General features: G+C 41.9%; 1 protein-coding gene across 1 annotated transcript in view; it reads right to left on the reverse strand.

The window, feature by feature from the left end:
- Positions 1 to 10,552, reverse strand: part of LOC124550933 — a 181,014-nt gene extending 170,462 nt beyond the window's left edge. The window contains exon 1 of the mRNA XM_047125733.1: positions 10,431 to 10,552. The gene's annotated coding sequence lies outside the window, so the exon portion shown is untranslated. The remainder of the gene's footprint in view (positions 1 to 10,430) is intronic.
- Positions 10,553 to 15,784: the final 5,232 nt, after the last annotated feature.

Consider the following 15,784-nt stretch of genomic DNA (forward strand, 5'->3'; position numbering starts at 1 on the left):
AACAGGTCTGGGTCAGAAACAGTAACTCCTTTGTGCCAAGGGGAAACGAACCAAGCTTTGTGCAACAGTCCGGAGAGTAACCTCGGTCCGCTGAGGGTGCTCTTGTCATGCATTGTGCCAGCGTATGTGCGAAGTCAGATGACTTGTGACCATCAGCAGTGGTGGATGACCGCCCAACCTCACAGGAAATATCTAGTGCTGCGTGGAGTATATACGGTGCATGTGCTGATGCCATCTGTCTTTGTGGTACATGTGCGAGTGTCTGGTGGTCGATAGCTATATTCAGGATACAGAAGTAGTGATTTTATATGGCGCAGGATACGAATTGTGTGTTTACTACAGCGATATGGTATGTGATGATATAGCCAGATTTGAGATTGATTTCACACTGAAATATTCAAGCTTTCCTAGACAGTAGCAGAGCAGTGTGATTGAGGAAGTCTCTTTAAATATTTAACGATATGTAGACTACTTTTGCAGGGTTTAAGTGTCAGTGCAGTATGGTAATCTGCACAAAATAGTTTTGCTGCTGAAAGTGTCATCTGCAGAAAAAAAAATGCCGGACAGTGCTCCCACACTGGCAGCAGCAGCAGTTTGGTGAGTAAATTCAGTCAGAGTCAGTCAGAATGCTCTATTCATTAACAAGATATCCTTTGTGAGGGGTGTAGGGGTCTCTACAGACTGTATAGATACCTTTCCCCCATCTTGTTCGAACCAAAGTTCTGAGAGTAACGTGATGTCTTCTTTGTTCAAGTGTTCAAAGACAAGTTGAAGCAGGTCATTCATCTCTGGTGGGATGCTGTCGCAGATCCGCCATTGTGGCATTCGGACATCTCCAGACCAGCAGCTGTAGGACACGGAAAATTCCAGCCATTTTCTGTACGACAGTACCTCGAATTATTTTTGCGAATTGTTCTGATTTTCACGTCTGTGCTTATACAGTGCTCTCTTTCCAAATAAAAAGAATGCTTTTATGATTAATGGGGTTTCCACAAGCATGCACAGACATGATGAAGGCTTTTAGCAGTGAGAACAAGAGTGAACATGCACCGTTTCTGAGACATATGTTGAAATCAGGACGTTACGACTACCAGGAAGCATAACATGTGACAAATGGGCTGTCCCAGTAAATTTGCTAGGAAGAAGGCTTCCTGTATTATTATGTGATATTTTTTGTAAACAGTTTCTGAAAGCATACTGAAAGATTTCCATAGAGCATCCAGAGGGAGACTTTGCTTTTATTTACACAGACATGAGGCATCAGTATAACACTGACTACCTCCTAGCTGCACCTGCAGGGCTGATTCGCTAGACAAAAATCTCGCTCGGCGATTAGGTTTGCGCTGGACCTGCAGGTGTGAAGGCTACACGTCAAGTGCAGCAGCAATGGTCAACACGTGTACATGGCGAGAGACATCTCGCATGTGGGACAGGCGTGCGCGCGTTGGACCTCTGTGGGGAACAGTTTGTTGGTGTGTCGCAGTCGAATTTCTTACTGACAGTTTGAAAGTGTTTTTACATGCAATGAGAGTTTGTTCTCTGCATTATTTTCGACTGTTGCCTTATTTTTGGCTGTTGCAGAGCATTATACATGCATTTTTTTGACAATTTTACGCATAGTGAACATGTCTGTGCATCGGTGTACTGCATTATTTTGGGAACATGTCTGTAGGCTGTACAATGCTTTATTTCAACATTTTACATTAGTGAACGTGTTTACAGAGCATTTTGCATTAATTATTTTGACAATTTACTAATTGTTTGCATGTCTGTACGTTACATCAGTGTACTGCATTATTTCGGTAATTTACGAGCAGTTTGCAGGTCTGTAGGCTATGTATTGTGACCGTAAGCATGTCAGGGTAAGTGTTTCGTATCAGCATAGTAAATGAACCATATGAAATCCGTCCATAAATAAATTGTTCCCACTTCCTACTGAAAATCAAGTACATTCCTTGCTCTCCAGCAGCTGCACACAGACTGAGTCCTGTTCCCACAATTTCTCCCCAGACTTCCATCTTGGATTACATCATGAGAGGGATAACAGCACCCTCCGGTGGCAGAATGATGTACTAGGTCAGTTGGACTCCAGACCTCATGGTGAGCACACTGCATGGAGCTACTGCATATGACAAATTGTTTAAATGAGCACTGGATGCAAAATAAGGACTTACGGCCATCCTATCCAACAGCGCAGCACAGACTGAGTCCTTTTCCCGCGAATTCCAAGGAAGAGGTGGTGGTTGGATGACATAGGATAGTGGAGGTAGCACAACTGGCCTTTTTTTCCCACCAATATTTTCCCTCCATCTTCTTGGGGACATTAGGGGATGGGGTGGTAGGTGAAGGAAGCCAAATTTTAATTTGCCAGGACATCACTGCGATGTTCCCACATCTATCGCCGCCATCTTGAATAAATTTGGCAACAGTGCAGAGTGCACTGATGTCCTCGTTGCCCTACTACTCTCTGTTGCCTTGTGAAATGCTGAAATATTTTAACACCAAAGTTCTACCAGTCTCCAAATAACTACTCATGTGCTAACATTAAACTGCAATAGATAGGTAATTAGGTGCATACAAACAATTGTCTTACCAGGCCGCTCGGTTTTCCTCTATTTTCTTTTCACAAACTTATCCATAATTAGAAACTGTCACAACAGCATACAGCACAAATGCAATAAACAACAGCACTTACATTTTAGACAGTAAAGAGTAAGTATTGAAATGATTAGAAAGACAACAACTGAGCGAGGTAAGGGCAACAATGTACCGCTGTTTGCCACGGCTCAAGTATAGGTGGACAATAGCGACAGTTGTATCAATGTATCTCCATAACTTAAATATATCAATGACGTTGTTGATCTTGATACTGCGTATCTGTTCCTCGAAATGAGACTGAAAATAAAAATATTTTTCAGTGTCGCTATATCGCAACTAGGTTGTGAGTAATTTCACTTTGGTGGAAGGTAGGCTGAAGTTCAAGACATTAGGAAGAATCAATACGCAAAGAAGTGGGATACGGAAGTACTAAGGAATGACGAGATACGTTTGAAGTTCTCTAACGCTATAGATACAGCAATAAGTAATAGCGCAGTAGGCAGTACAGTTGAAGAGGAATGGACATCCCTAAAAAGGACCATCACAGAAGTTGGGAAGGACAACATAGGTACAAAGAAGGTAGCTGCGAAGAAACTATGGGTAACAGAAGAAATACTTCAGTTGATTGATGAAAGGAGGAAGTACAAACATGTTCCGGGAAAATCAGGAATACAGAAATACAAGTCGCTGAGGAATGAAATAAATAGGAAGTGCAGGGAAACTAAGACGAAATGGCTACAGGAAAAATGTGAAGACATCGAAAAAGATATGATTGCCGGAAGGACACATTCAGCATACAAGAAAGTCAAAACAACCTTTGGTTACATTAAAAGTAACGGTGGTAACATTAAGAGTGCAACGGGAATTCCATTGTTAAATGCAGAGGAGAGAGCAGATAGGTGGAAAGAATACATTGAAAGCCTCTATGAGGGTGAAGGTTTGTCTGATGTGATAGAAGAAGAAACAGGAGTCGATTTAGAAGAGATAGGGGATCCAGTATTAGAATAGGAATTTAAAAGAGCTTTGGAGGACTTACGGTCAAATAAGGCAGAAGGGATAGATAACATTTCATCAGAATTTCTAAAATCATTGGGGAAGTGGCAACAAAACGACTATTCACGTTGGTGTGGAGAATATATGAGTCTGGCGATATACCATCTGACTTTCGGAAAAGCATCATCCACACAATTCCGAAGACGGCAAGAGCTGACAAGTGCGAGAATTATCGCACAATCAGCTTAACAGCTCATGCATCGAAGCTGCTTACAAGAATAATATACAGAAGAATGGAAAAGAAAATTGAGAATGCGCTAGGTGACGATCAATTTGGCTTTAGGAAAAGTAAAGGGACGAGAGAGGCAATTCTGACGTTACGGCTAATAATGGAAGCAAGGCTAAAGAAAAATCAAGACACTTTCATAGGATTTGTCGACCTGGAAAAAGCGTTCGACAATATAAAATGGTGCAAGCTGTTCGAGATTCTGAAAAAAGTAGGGGTAAGCTATAGGGAGAGACGGGTCATATACAATATGTACAACAACCAAGAGGGAATAATAAGAGTGGACGATCAAGAACGAAGTGCTCGTATTAAGAAGGGTGTAAGACAAGGCTGTAGCCTTTCGCCCCTATTCTTCAATCTGTACATCGAGGAAGCAATGATGGAAATAAAAGAAAGGTTCAGGAGTGGAATTAAAATACAAGGTGAAAGGATATCAATGATACGATTCGCTGATGACATTGCTATCCTGAGTGAAAGTGAAGAAGAATTAAATGATCTGCTGAACGGAATGAACAGTCTAATGAGTACACAGTATGGTTTGAGAGTAAATCGGAGAAAGACGAAGGTAATGAGAAGTAGTAGAAATGAGAACAGCGAGAAACTTAACATCAGGATTGATGGTCACGAAGTCAATGAAGTTAAGGAATTATGCTACCTAGGCAGTAAAATAACCAATGACGGACGGAGCGAGGAGGACATCAAAAGCAGACTCGCTATGGCAAAAAAGGCATTTCTGGCCAAGAGAAGTCTACTAATATCAAATACCGGCCTTAATTTGAGGAAGAAATTTCTGAGGATGTACGTCTGGAGTACAGCATTGTATGGTAGTGAAACATGGACTGTGGGAAAACCGGAACAGAAGAGAATCGAAGCATTTGAGATGTAGTGCTATAGACGAATGTTGAAAATTAGGTGGACTGATAAGGTAAGGAATGAGGAGGTTCTACGCAGAATCGGAGAGGAAAGGAATATGTGGAAAACACTGATAAGGAGAAGGGACAGGATGATAGGACATCTGCTAAGACATGAGGGAATGACTTCTACGGTACTAGAGGGAGCTGTAGAGGGCAAAAACTGTAGAGGAAGACAGAGATTGGAATACGTCAAGCAAATAATTGAGGACGTAGGTTGCAAGTGCTACTCTGAGATGAAGAGGTTAGCACAGGAAAGGAATTCGTGGCGGGCCGCAAAAAACGGTCTTTCGCTACGTCCTTGCTGCCGTGCCTCTAAAATAATTGTTTTATCTAAACGAAGTTTTTCAGTAAAACTTTTATTTTTCACGTGAACATTAAAAAGACCTCTTTTCGGATCCGCATTTGTTCTCCGCTTAGCGAAAGTTAGATTTCTCTGACTGGCTAGCGATTGCTCTGGATCGCTTCAGAACCTCGTTAGTTGCACTGATAAACTGAATACGACTTACTGCGAATAGAAGACGCCATGTAAGTCACTGTCCATTACCTTACAATATCCAGAAATGAAACGACATCTACTGTCAAACTTTTTATTCCAGCTACAAATTAAATGTGTTTACGTATCACATGACATAACCAAAGGTTGGTTTTTTTTGTTTTAATGATTAGAGCAGTCAGATTAGAAACTGCAGTTGGTTCTCATTTCCTGACCGCACTAGTACAGTAGGCCCACTATATGATTTCATACATTTCACTCGTAAAGTCAGTAATTCTGCATTGCTGCTCGTTTCCACCAGCCAACGGCGTTCATGGCGATTCGCTATTGTTGTCGTATCCTCTCAAACTATGTATAGGCTCTTGAGATATCACTTGTGTCATTTTTAGTGTAACAAAGGCTAGTGATTAAGATGAAATATTTTTCAATCAGTTCGCACTGTGGTATTTAATTCATCAAGAAAATTTTTATCTGTCGTTTGTTCTCTAAACGTGTAATACCTACTCTTAGACAAAAGGACCATTCTGAGCGAATCCATAATTTCCTTAGACTTTTGTTCCGTGACTTAGTCGCAAATGAACTGATAGCACATAGAAGCCGTCAACAAAAGAATGTCTAACACGTTTCTCTCTTTTTGTTATAGCTAAAAGGGAGAGAGAACCACTCGTTCGTTTCAGAGTAAACAGTACGCAGAGATGGCAACTTTCAAGAAAAACAATTAGTAATGTGTCAGATAGTGCAGGCGGCGTGGGTAGGGGGGAGGCGGAAGCGCGTTTGTTGTGTTCTACAAGGAATGTCGTAAATGACAACTCTGCGTTTGTTATCAGACTTTCGTCTTCCGAGGATTTAGAAAAATGGTTAAAGTCTCGTCCGTGTGAAAGAATTTTGCTAGCCACGTGGTTATGGTAATCGTTTCTTCCACAATGAGCAACTGGAAAATCCTTCCTACACAGGCAACTTAAATTGGAAAGAACACGCAGGATATGTTTCGGGGAAGAGAACGACTTCGTCTTAGAAGATGCAACGGATCTTCTAAAGAGACTGCCTACACTACGCTTGTCCGCCTTATTTTGGAGTACTGCTGCGCGGTCTGGGAACCTTACGAGATAGGATTAATGGCGTACATCGAGATAGTTCAAAGAACGACAGCACGTTTCATGTTACGGAGAAATAGGGGAGAGAGCGTCACGAACATGATGCAGAATTTGGGATGGACATCTTTAAAAGAAAGGCGTTTCTCGTTGCGGCGGGATCTTCTTACGTAATTTCAATCACCAACGCTCTCTCCGAACGCAAAAATATTTTGTTGACGCCTACCTACTTAGGTACAAACGATCATCATAATAGAATAAGGGAAATCAGAGCTCGCACGGAATGTCATAGGTGTTCGTTTTTTCCGCGCACTGTTCGAGAGTGGAATAATAGAGAATCATTGCGAAGGCGGTTCGATGACCCTCTGACAGACACGTGTGATATGTAGAATATTGATGTAGATGTACAAAACATATGTCAGTTAGATTTGGTGGAGTGCAGTAAACAGGGCCATGCTTTCGAGTATTCCTCCCTACATTTCTGAACTATTCTTGGTTTCTTACCAGTGTCACTAATCCCGGTACCGTCACCACACACATTTGGTGCACCAGAAAGCGCTTCATTGTTTACTTCAAAATCTTTCGAAAATATTTCCTCGACGCACGCTTAGTATTAACTAAGGACATTCTATGTTAATTTGTAAGTGCGATAAACGCTTGTTAATATGTTAAACCCACACACGTTGTTCACTACACAGAGCTTCACTCCAGATTTGTCATCACAACAAAACAAAGACACCTGTGCGGGAGCTCGCCAGTAACAGTCATTATGTAACCACCAAAGAGAACAACTGCGGAGGATATAGCACTACATACTCGGTTATACGTTACGAGGAGGAAAGTTACATACCATACATGCTACTTTGTGCAATCAAAATTCTATGAGTGGCAAAAAAGGACAAGTATACCAATAATTTATTAAGAGTTTGAAAAGAAATATCGCTGAGTATTCAACCTGTAAAGAATGATTTTCCTTCGTGCATCCTTTTGAGCACTTTATACACTTACACTTACAAATCACCAAAAATTTTTAAAAAATCCTAAATTTTGCCATATCGTTCTTAAAGTCGTAAATACTGGAGGGAATTCATAATATTTAAAGCAGTGGAAGACTTCAATTTATTGCTGGGGAAGCGCAATCAGTCTACAAGATAGATCGCTTACAAATCACTCCTGCGAATCATCCTATAATATTGCTCAACTGTATGGAATCCGTACGAGATAGAACTAACAGGGGATATTGAACGTATACGGAGAATGGCAGCAAGAAGGGTCACAGGTTTGTCTAATCTGTGTGAGGGTATTACAGAGATACCGAAGGAACTGAAATGGTAGATTCTTGAGGACAGACGTAAACTATTCCGATAAAATGGCTCGAAGCACCATGGGACTTAACTTCTGAGGTCATCAGTCCCCTAGAACTTAGAACTACTTAAACCTAACTAACCTAAGGACATCACACACATCCATGCCCGAGGCAGGATTTGAACCTGCGACCGTAGCGGTCGCGCGGTTCCAGACTGTAGCGCCTAGAACCCCTCGTTCACTCTGGCCGGCTATCCCGATAAATTCTTCATTTGTGTGGCCATAGTGTCTGCAGTTGCTTTATAATCCTTGAGAATATTTTTGTTCTGTCGTTTCAGCTACAAAAATGCTTGATTTTTTTTCATCAGAGGCGTTTCTAATTAAAAAAAAAAAAAAATGTAGGTCAAAGAAAAACTAGTGGAAAGGTTATTTTGGCAACCCTACAAAACACAAACCATAACACGTACTTGAAGTACAAAAACAAACAAAATACAGTGGTGTGCATAAAAGTGTGTTGTGAAAAACGTAAGAAATGCATAGTGCTGCAGAACAACTAAATATTAGACCAGAATTATCGGTGCCTAACGCAGAAAAGCAACGATGTGCTCCGAGACGGCATTTCCCGATGTATGCCAGAGATCAACTTATTCTTAACGACCTGTCTTTCGATCTAAAAGCAAATCAAAATGTAAAGAACTGATGATGCTTTACCTCAATAAAGCGAAACGCGACTGGTGAAATAATAACACTTTTTTGTTGCTGCAGTGAGAGATCTCGAGAAAGTCTATTAACAAAGTTCCAAGAACCGGCTTTAATTGATTACTAATAGGTGTATACTACAACCCGCTACGTATCGTTGGCACAGGGATCGTAAGAATGAGATGAATAATTACTGCAAGCACAGAGACATTCGTACAATCACTCTTCCCGTGCTCCGTACGTAAAAGGAAGAAGAAGAAACCCTAATAACTGGTACAATGAGACGTACCTTCTGTCATGCACCTCACGTAGTTGAGCAGAGATATAGAAGTAGACGTAGACACTGAGCGTGCGGTGGTCTGAGTCTGTACAATTGATCGCGTTTAGTCAAGACTGGAAATAGAAACGACACTGCTTTCAGCTACAAAAGTAATTTCGATGTATCAGCGACAGTTTCCATGCGACCTTCAGTGCACCGGCTACAGAGCAGGCAGCGACTAATTCGTAAACTCAGACTCTACAAATTTAAGACAAGTGGTTCCATAAATTTCAAGAATCGTAATAAGTATGAATGACAACGATAATATAACTACTTCATTGTAAAATAGTCAAGCGAGACTATAATACGGTTTTTTAGCAGAACAGTTTAGTCTAAATATTCTGACAATTGTTTACTGCCTCCGTGTATTTAACGGACACACGCCCACACACACACGCTCAAACGCACGAACTGTCTGAAGTCAGACGCTCAGTAGCGGCTGACTGTGGAAGATCCACTTCGCCACTCCAGGCACATATAGACATACACGGCGTATAGAAAATAATCATCTGATTTGCCATGTCTGTATTTCTGAAACTAATAAACATATACAATGAATTTTGTTTTTTTGATGATTATGGGAAACTCAAAAAGTTTTTTTATACCTTTTCTTGGGTGTTCAATATGCCTCTCTTGTAGTGCACGGCATATGTGAATGTGGTATTCGAATCATTTCCACACTGCATCGAGCACGTCTCGAGTTACAGCTTCCACACCTGCTGTTACGCGATGCCTTAGTTCGTTCATTGTTGTTGGTAACGGGGGAACGTAAATGGAGTCTTTTATAAACCAGCACAAGAAATAATTACAGACAGTCAGGCCAATAATGTAAGCCGAATGATTTGGTCCAGTGCGACAGAGCCATCGTTCAGTAATCCTTTCACTTAAAAATTTCCGCACTTCCAAATGATATTGTGGCTACCTAGCGGGAACCATGTAAAACTCGCTAGTTTACTCTTTCCAACAGTAAGTTGTTCATGCACATATGTCAAATACCATAATAGTTATGATTATTTTAAATGGGATTATTCCTTGTGATACACCCAGTACATAGTTTTCTGTGGTTTGAAAAGGTGGTTTACACGTTGGATGAGGTAAGAAATTGCCACTCATGATTTCTTGTTCTGATATGTGCCCACTAAAATGTTGATTTCAGAGCGACAAGTTTCTCACTCGCTATCTCCCGGCTACACGAACACAGCCCTCGTCTGATTTCCCAAGAAGAGTTTACCACAGCTGTCCGCCACAAAAGGCCATAGTGAAATGGAACACGGCTGTTTTTCAGAATCGGAAAAGTTGTCCTCGCCCCTATATCAGAGCAAAGTCGCGTCTCTATCTCAACAGGACATTCTGCTTCGTGAGCACATCCTTGTCTGGAATGGTTCACACTTTGAAAAAAGTTCGACGTCAAACACGCCCTGTTGTTTAATTTCCGTGAGTAGGATTTGCATTACAACTGAAGACCTCTGACGTAAGAAGTCGAGTCTGGCGGGCAACGCACACAAAGAAGGGGGGGGGGGGGAGGGGCGGGGTGTCTATACAGCCACCCACACCTGGAGACACTGAAGATGGGCAGACAACCCTCACTTCCTATCTGGTTGTACCAATTCGCTAGTCGCCTTTTCCAGTAGTTAGTACATTGAAATTTCAGTTCATAATTCGTGTCTTTTAAATCTGAGCTCAGAACCGAGGAAGATGTTGAGTAACAGCCGTTCTGGCTCGGCGCTCCTACCTGCTGAGAGAGGCGACACTTCTCCGCTCCCGCGCGTCTTGATCACTGCGACGCACCGCGAACAACTGACTTCCTCAAGAGCCGCGGCCGCTGCGCTGTAGTCACGTGACTGCCGCTGTCGGTAGCCCGAGACGTCCGAAGAACGTGCGAGGCGAGTGACCTTCGCTACTTCGTTTTCTCAGAAACTTCTTGCGTCACAAAGCCGAATACTGTCAGTGTCGTTCGGGTTTTTCGCATCGATTCCCTCATGAAACGGCAAGTACAAAGATTCCAATCGTGTCGACGTCAGCAGAATGGGTATTTTTCGACAGGAGTTATCGCAGTTTTTAGTGCCTTTCATTTTTGACGGCTTCAAGTAAGTGGCAGTTACCTCCTCTGTGATTGAGTCATGAGGAACAGATCGCGCAGACGACTATTTGGTTACATTCTGCCGAAATTTTTGTCTCATATTTAGCGGTTTTTGTTTCAAAACTTACATGCAACGTAGACAACCCGTCAAAAATTTCTATTCGCTGTACGGTATCTTAAAATACAATGGCGCATGATGAGATATCGGCACATAAAAAAGTAACCTCTACATAGGGTTGCCATGTACATCTGGGACCTTGTCAGAACACTCTGGGATGTTATTCAATGTAATTACGTTTTGTTTAGAACACAATTACGTGAAACTTGTTCACCTTTTTCAGAAAGTCTTTCTTTTTCTCTTTTAGATACTCATAAAATTCCATGCAAGTCAGTTTGTAGTTAAATTGGCAACTGTAAGATTGATTCCACAGTCCTTGACAGCAGTGGATTTATTTCATCAGTCCACTGGGCCGACATCAGCGAAAATGCGCTTTCCACAGTGGCGTCGTGTGCAGGAATAGAAATCAAATACTCTCATAATTTTAGCTCTTGGCATCTGCGTTCAGGACTTTCGGTTTTATTGTGAATGTAAATCCATGCTTCTTCAGCGGGGGTTTCAGACATCCGTTCTTCCGAGTCACGAGTAGTTTCTAAAAAGCTCTTCAGATACACGTATTCCTGAAAACTATTACCGCCTAAAATCTCCAACTTTTTTTAGTAAGGTATATAAAAGTGTTTTCAGTTACCACCCAACTGGGGCAACACATAGTGTCATCTAATTAAATGATATTTATTAATTTCTTCAAATTCATCTTGGATTGCATGCCAATAAAGTTGCCGGTCTTACTTTCATTCAGACATCTTTGATAGTCAGTATATTTCTTATTTCAAATACTAAGACTTCATTCTTCTCCACCTTTTTATTCTATTTTTTTCAAACAGACAAGTCTGACTGCAGACACATGAAGTAAATTTCAATGAAATGACGTCGAAGGCAGCCCACCTAAAATATTGTTTAAATAGAATCCAAAGCTTAAGAATTCTCCCAATTGCGGACATTAACGACAGCCATCTTGTTTTTGACTGAGATAGAACAGTCTGATGACTGACAACTTATAACATCTCTTTCAGCTTCTCTGCCCTTGCCGTGAGTATTGGGACACGGCCGGCACCATTCCAAAATACCGAATGTATCCGGTACGTGTTGCCTCTCTAGTCGTTATTACCGTAGCGGGTGTCCGCCCCGGTAGCTGAGTGGTCAGCGTGACAGACTGTCAATCCTAAGGGCCCGGGTTCGATTCCCGGCTGAGTCGGAGATTTTCTCCGCTCAGGGACTGGGTGTTGTGTTGTCCTAATCATCATCATTTCATCCCCATCGACGCGCAGGTGGCCGAAGTGGCGTCAAATCGAAAGACCTGCACCAGGCGAACGGTCTACCCGATGGGAGGCCCTAGCCACACGACATTTCCATTTATTTACCGTAGCGGGTTGCGACATAGAGAGAGTCCTTTCCTAAGCATCGTTAGTAGACAGCAACAAGGTCGCACGCAGTGTATCCGGCAAGTGTTGACTCTCTAGTCGTTATTACCGGCGCGGGGTTGTGACATAGAGAGAGAAACCCTTTCTGGAACTCGAACCCTGCTCCTCCTGGGTGGAAAGGCCAAGTGCTCCCACCTAACACAATTAAACCACCAGACACACATGGAATTGATGGGAAATTAAAAATGCCGGAGCCTTTTCTGGGACTCGAACCCTGGTGCTCCTGGACGGAATGCTCAAGTGCACCCCCAACACATGAAACCTGTCTAGATGCGGGAGAGGAAGGTTAGGTTTGTGTACTTTATTTATTTTGGTCGAGAAACTGACGCAAAGATCGATCCTAATTGCGTAATTAATCACAAAGATAGGTCCTAATTACACAACTATATGCAAAGCACTACAGAAGGACGGCATAAAATCGCAATACGCCGCGGAAACTGACGATACCATACAACTGGTGTTATCCTGCCAAGAAAAAAATTCGCAGAACCACTCGAAACCAGCGACAGAAACATCGAAACTCTACCCTACACCTACAAGCTGCCAGAGTCGATATTAGCTAACTTTGAGACGGGTGTATTTCCTGCTTTTCATGTATGCGTGTTTCTACTGCATTACAGAGAAGTTATTATCAGAGTTTTTTTTTCTTTGTATACGTCTACGGCATTGCATGTTTCGAATTCTTTAAGTTCAATGGGCCCCCATGTACAATTAATCTTAAATAGAGTGATGGTAGAACTGCTGTCTGGACGCTTCCATATGAGGTCTACTTTTTTCGTATTTGGTCTTCGTGGTCCTTATGCGCAATTAATGTTAGCTGCAGTAGAGTCGTTTGGTAGTTACCTTGAAATGAGGGTCTCTAAATTTAGTGTTTACAGTTCCTAGGAAAGAACACCGTCCTCCAAGGACTTCTGTTTGAGTTCTGAAAGCAGCTCCATGGCACTTACAGGTAACAAATCTAGAAGCCATTCGCCGAAATTCTTCAACATGACCTGGAACGGATCAATCCCACCAGTGAAGTAAGCAGGACGATAGTAATACTTCACCTGAAAGTTACTGGTTTATTATTCCTACTCATCAGCATTAACTTGCATTTTTTCCGCATTTAAGGCTAGCGACCATTGATCACACCAAATGGAAATTTTGTCTAAATCGTCTTGTGTCCTCCTACAGTCACTCAGCTTTGATGACTTATCATAGACCGCTGCATCGTCGGCAGACTATTGACCCGCCAAATCATTTAAGTATAAAGAGAACAGCAGCTATCCAATTGCACTGGGCTGCATATTGGATATAGCCACTCTCTTATCTCTGAGCCTGTTAAATATGCTCGTGCCTTCGTTAACGGGCTGCGATGGGAGATCGTGTCATATACCTTCCTGAAATCTAGAATATGTAATCCACCTGTTACCTTCCTTTATAGTTCTAGATATATCATGTGAAATAAAGGCATGCCGAGTTTTGAACGAATGATGCTTTCTAAAATCAGGCTGATTCATCAACATAAACAGCTTAGCCTCAAGAACGTTTATTATATTCGAACTGAGAATACGTACAAAGATTCGGGAGCAGTCCGAAGTTAGGGACATTGGTCTGTAATTTTGAGGTCTGTTCCTTCATCTTTCTTGTATACTGGAGTGACCCGCGCTTTCTTTCTTTCCTTTATACCATTCGTTTCGATCTTCGTGTTGGACGAGAAAGAAAGAGAGAGGGAGAGAGAGAGAGGCGGGGTGATGGACCAATTCCCTGGAGTACTCCTTCTAAAATCTAACAGGAATGCCATCCGGACCAGATGATTTGTCTGTTTTTCAAATCTTGACGGTACTTCCTTATGTCAGTTACACATCTTCCATACGGGGGTCCGTCCGAAGGTCAAGAGACTGCATGTTTGTACGGTTTTCATGCTTGAACGATGTCTTAAACGTGAAATTTTAAACTTAGGTTCGGCTTTTGCTATCTTCAACTGCCGCACCAGACTGGTCAACAAGGAACTGATTGGAATCCTTAGACTCGCTTACCGATTTTACACACGGCCTGAAAGTTCTCGGCTCCCTGCCAAATCTTTTGCTAAGTTGTGACGGTGGCAGTTACGTGCTTCACGCATTAATATTTCGGCAGCCGGCTAATGGCTTACGAGGCCTCGATTCAATCTATTAAACGTGCTTGATTCGATTATTCTATTCCCTACAGCTTACAGCCATGAAATATCGGTCAAATTATACATCATCTTCGTTTTCCATTAATGTCGATGGTACTTCATTCCTAAATATACGGCTTACAAGTAGTATTGTTTAGTGCTCGTCGCAGTTATGAGTACCGGTAACTACAAGCGAGGTTCATTACAAAAGCGATTCATTACAAAAGCGATACTGTCTGACTCGAAATAGCCAGGTATCTATGACAGGGTATGCTAATACACAGAAAATTCAGTGCATAACTGATTCTTTGTCTATGTGATGCACAAAACTAATTTCATTTTGTTTTGATGTTATTTATTTATTTATTGATTTTAGTTTCAGAAGCTATCCCCGATAGCTCCGCATCGCCGTCACCACTACCATCGCTGCCAAGATGGTACTTACTTCCGGAGGAGGGGTATGGAAAAGATGATAATGATGACGATGACGACGATGTAATATTTCTCTGTGAAATAATAAATATCGACTAAAAGCACTACATATTTTGGAACACAACCTACGAGCAGCTTAGAGACAGAAGTGATGACACTTTCTGCGGGACCTGACCATCATTTTGCAGAACAATGCTCAAGCACATAGAGTGCAAACTGTTACTGATTTGTTTGACTGATGGGACTGCTGAGTGCTGTACCACCTACTGCGGTCCCCTGACGTAAGTCCTCGTGAGTTCAACTCGATTTCTGACTGAAGGAAACACTTCACGGCATTTGCTTGACGACTGCTGCAACTCATCGATTAACAGACCGCGCCACTCGAACTGTCGACACATGTGACACTGCTAAGAGCATCACTGGCAAGGGTTATACACTACGCTGGAGACTACTTTGAAGGTCAATAAAACTTTGAAAGACATATTTATTTTGTACGAGCTGTAAGTAAATAGTTTTTCCACTGTTAAATTTCCAGTCCTCGTATAAAAACTCTCTCCTAGTATCCACCATCTTCTACAAGACGAGTCCCTTACAACAGAGTATACCACAGAGGTGCATGTGTGTTTGATGCTTTAGAAATACGCAGTGTGTTGCCTCTACAGTTGCTAAATTCATCATAGCATCCACAGTGAGTAAATGATACACTGTCACTGTTGCGGCCAAAGATGTCAATACAGAGATAGAATGTATTGTACTTAAACTGCCAACAGCCTTGTTCAGCGTATTTCAGTAATGTCCAGCCTCGTACCTACCCATATATCCTCAATTTACACTATAACTTTGATGCCACTGGCTGATCTCCATGACAGCAGCAATAACTCCCTCCCTGTAATACTAT

The sequence above is a fragment of the Schistocerca americana genome, chromosome 9 (genome assembly GCF_021461395.2).
Source record: "Schistocerca americana isolate TAMUIC-IGC-003095 chromosome 9, iqSchAmer2.1, whole genome shotgun sequence".
Lineage (NCBI taxonomy): Eukaryota > Metazoa > Arthropoda > Insecta > Orthoptera > Acrididae > Schistocerca > Schistocerca americana.